The sequence below is a fragment of the Chiloscyllium plagiosum genome, chromosome 26 (genome assembly GCF_004010195.1).
Source record: "Chiloscyllium plagiosum isolate BGI_BamShark_2017 chromosome 26, ASM401019v2, whole genome shotgun sequence".
NCBI classification, from domain to species: domain Eukaryota; kingdom Metazoa; phylum Chordata; class Chondrichthyes; order Orectolobiformes; family Hemiscylliidae; genus Chiloscyllium; species Chiloscyllium plagiosum.
The window spans coordinates 47,693,343-47,697,517 of record NC_057735.1 but is presented as its reverse complement, the minus strand read 5'-3'; the positions used below and the strand labels follow the sequence as shown (position 1 = coordinate 47,697,517).

Sequence of the window (4,175 nt, the reverse complement as noted above, 5' to 3'; positions counted from 1 at the left end):
ATATATTCCCCTGTTTCTGTCTTCAAGGGCCCAATTTTAGTCTTAACCATTTTTTTGCCTTTCACATACCTAAAAAAGCTTTTACTATCCTCCTTTATATTTTTGGCCAGTTCACCTTTGTACCTCATTTTTTCTCTGCGTATTTCCTTCTTAGTAATCCTCTGCTGTTTTTTTAAAAGCTTCCCAGTCCTCCGTTTTCCCACTTATCTTTGCTATGTTATACTTTTTCTCTTTTGACTTTATATGTTTCTTAACTTCCCTCGTTCGCCACGACCACCCTTGCCTCCTCCTAGGATCGATCTTCGTTTTTGGAATGAACTGATCCTGCTTACAACATGGTCAGATGATAAATAATCTTTTGGAGGCTATTCTCCTCCCTTCAGCTGTGGCTGTCATCAAATGCGCTGCACACACGTCTGCTGGAGATAATGGTCACCCGTGGCAATGTCTTTGCTGATCAGGTCACTCAGGGTGGCTGCTACTAATCCAACTCTGCAGGTTTTCCATATCCCTAAAATACGCCACGCTGTTGTCACGCTGTCTTATTCACCTACAGAACAATAACTCAAAGCCACTGGCCAAGTTTGACCATCTTCCTGTCCCTGCTGGCTCAGTTGTGAACCTGCAGATCGATTTTACGCACAAGGCTGGGTTTCCACTACCTACTGGTGATTGTTGATATGTTCTCCAAATGGGTTGAGGCATTTGCCACCAAGAAGGATGATGCTAAGACAGTTGTTAAATGTTTACTGAGAGATGTTATCCCCAGATTTGGTGACCCAGGCTCTATTGACAGTGATAGGGGCACTCATTTCACTTCAGCAGTCGTTAAAGCAATTTGTACGGCTCTTGCTGTTTCCTGGCGACATCATATTCCTTATAACTACAGTGCTCGGATATGGTGGAAAGGATGAATGACACCCTTAAAACAGTCCTTACTAATATATCACAGGACACTAATATATTCAATTCGCAATCAGGTCAACTGAACAACAGGCCTCACTCCTTTTTGAGATTTTAATGGGCAGACCCGTGCCTACTGCGACTAGTCCTCCTGTGCCCTCCGCTGAAGTGGCTCTCCTCCTGACACAGGAGTCTTTGATTAATTATACTAAGGCCCTGTCTCAGCTTATCATTCAGAATCATGACATTGTCAAAGCGGCCCTTCCTGTTCCAGCCACTGATCATGCATCTTTTCTAGTCAGGGGATTATGTTAAGATTAAATCGTTTGCAAAGCGCGCTCTCTCTCTCTCTCTCTCTCTGTCTCTCTCTCCTCCCCCCCACCCCCCCACCCGCCCAGATGGAAAGGTCCATTCCTTGTCCTTCTGGTGACTCAAACTGCTCTCATGGTGGAAGGGAGAACAGAATGGAGTCACACCAAGCAGGGCAAGAGAGCACCACCCCAAGGAGAAGATCAATTGATCCCTGCTGCGTCACCTGCAAAACCCACGCCTGAGGATGGCTCCAGTTGATTGCTTTCACCGATATTACATTGTTTTCGCTTATTTTTCTAATGTTGCTCTTATCTGACTGGGGTCCTCAGTATAACCTGGTGGCCTCTAATAAGAAAGAATTGCATTTTAATCCTTTTCTTTATAGCTCATATCTTTACGTGGAGAAGGTCAGCCACTTTGGCTGCTGGGTTCGTGCACCTATTCCTTTCCATTCAAAAGGTGGGATTCCCTTGCGGGCCGTACCTTTTAATGAATTGGACACTGCTGATTGGTGGCAGCATCAGCGTCGTTCTGCTACTGTCACGACTTTTCCCATCCCTCCGACCTTCCTGAAGCTGATAGGCTCCCCCTCCACTTATAAGAGACAAATCTCACTTCCGGTGGCAATCAGGATGGACACATTTGAAGGCTGGTTCCAGCTTTACTATAATCTATCTCTCACACACACACACACCCTGTCTCTGTTCCTCACCAATGTCACGGCCATGACTACACCCCGCGGAAGTATTTGCATTAAATATTCTTTAGGATGGCGAGCTGGGTTCAGTGAATGCATTCACTCCATCTTCCTTTCCACATCTGATAAATGATCCATACTTATTCTCACTGTTCCCAACAGCACTGCCATTAATTCCTCTTTCACCACCTTTTGGATTGGTGTATAGTGCGATCATTTATTAGCTTCCAATAGGACTTATTTCATTGGTGGCCAGAAGGCCTACCCCTGGCTGCCTTCCTCTTGGCCTGGCAGCCGCTACCTTGGGTATGTTGCCCCTTTCCTCTACCAGTCTCACACTTCACCTTTCAAGGCTTCAATCCCCCGTGGAAGGAGAACTCTTACTTCCTTTCAGCGCCTTCTAACTAGCTTCTCCCCTTCCTCTCCCACCCTTCAACTTGAGGTTGAGGTTCCGAAGATTGCCGCCATTCTGGAAAAGATTGCCAATGCCACTGCTTTGGCCTTTGACCTTTCTTTTTGTAAATATATTTATTAGCAAATTTTTTTAACTTTACAAACATATAGAAATATTGAAAAAATACAATCTATAACAAATATCAGTATAATAAAAAGAAAAAAACCACAAATTACAATTCAATTACTGTCTACTAACTACTCGCCTATCCTATAATACAAAACAAACCCTAACACTGTGCAAAGTAACACCAATAAATAAGTAAATAACGAATTGATCAAAAAAAGAAAGAGAAGCAAAAGAAAACAAAAAAACAAAAAAAAATATGCTCAGCGCAAAGTTCCCACACAAAAGAATGGGAGCATTGTATATATATACCTGTGATAACTCAGGAGACCCCCTCCAGGGGCCAGGGCTTGACAAATCTAACCATCCTGGTTAAACAAACCCCCTAGTTAAGATAACGACAAATCTGTTTCCAAATAACTCAAGTAGGGCTGCCATGTCTTATAGGAGAAAGTGAGGGCTGCAGATGCTGGAGATCAGAGCTGAAAATGTGTTGCTGGACAAGCGCAGCAGGTCAGGCAGCATCCTGCATTCCTGAAGAAGGGCTCATGCCTGAAACATCGATTCTCCTGCATTCCTGAAGAAGGGCTCATGCCCGAAACATTGATTCTCCTGCTCCTTGGATGCTGCCTGACCTGCGCTTTTCCAGCAACACATTTTCTGCCATGTCTTATAAAAATGGTCTGTTGTGTGATACACCATGTTTGTGAAAAGGTCCAAGGGGATGTGCACCATAATTAATTTCTGCCATCCCAGCAAGCCCGGCGGGTTCTCAGACACCCAGTTCATCAGAATATTCTTCTGTGCACAGTATGCAAGAATATTAAACAGTTTCTTCCCATGCCCGTCTAAAGATGGTAAATTTGGTCGACCTAAGAGGAGAGATATCGGGTCTTCTTTGACTTCAGTCCTCAATACCCTCCCGATCTCTCCCGCCACCACGCTCCAATAAACACCGAGCCTGTGGCACGTCCAGAAGCATTGGGTAAGAGTACCTCCACTTATTTTACATTTGGGGCACACTGAAGATGCCCCTTTTTTAAACTTCGCCAGGCAGTCTGGTGCCAGATGAGCAGAACTTTTAACTGCGTAGCGCATGTCCTGTTACAGATTGAGATCATTCGAGTACTCTCCCATATATTCTCCCATGTTTCAGAAGAGATCTCCACTCCTAGCTCTTGCTCCCAGACCTCACATAACCGGTTAATATCCTGCCAGGTCCTGCCACCCAGCAGGTGATAGAGGGCACTAACCGAGTGCTTGTGGAACGTAGCAACAACCTCTCTGTATTATAGGGCTTAGTGAGAAGCTTAGTCTTCTTCTGGATGAAATCCCTATGCATAAAACCTTAAATGGAAGACTTTTCCCCCTGCCCATTGGGGGCACTCATCCTACCCATCCCCTCCTTCCCAGCTCCTTCAAACCCAGACTGTGCCCCAGCCTTAGGCCAGAAAAAAACAAGGAGATGATCCTTAAATCAACTGGAAATCAAAGTGAGGATGTGCACTCCACCCATCCCTGGCTTCATATCACCCTGACTTGTGACTAAAAGAGAAACAGAACAAACAAGAAAAATGGGAGAGACAACAAAGAACATCCACAAAATTTCCCATCAGAAAATCCGGTTATTAAAAAAAAGGAACAACTTATTCCAAGGTCTTTCCCCCCTTTCCAACAAGGAAAGTATTAGGGAGAAAGAAAGGAATAAAAAAAAGGAAAGGAAAGCATGGGGAAAGATAGAAA

At 44.5% G+C, this 4,175-nt stretch overlaps 1 long non-coding RNA gene across 1 annotated transcript in view; it reads right to left on the bottom strand.

Annotated features, from left to right (window-relative positions):
• Positions 1–39: 39 nt before the first annotated feature.
• The window catches only part of LOC122562995, a 22,417-nt gene continuing 18,281 nt past the window's right edge, over positions 40–4,175 (bottom strand). Inside the window, exon 2 of the long non-coding RNA XR_006315463.1 lies at positions 40–69. This is a non-coding gene — a long non-coding RNA (uncharacterized LOC122562995). The remainder of the gene's footprint in view (positions 70–4,175) is intronic.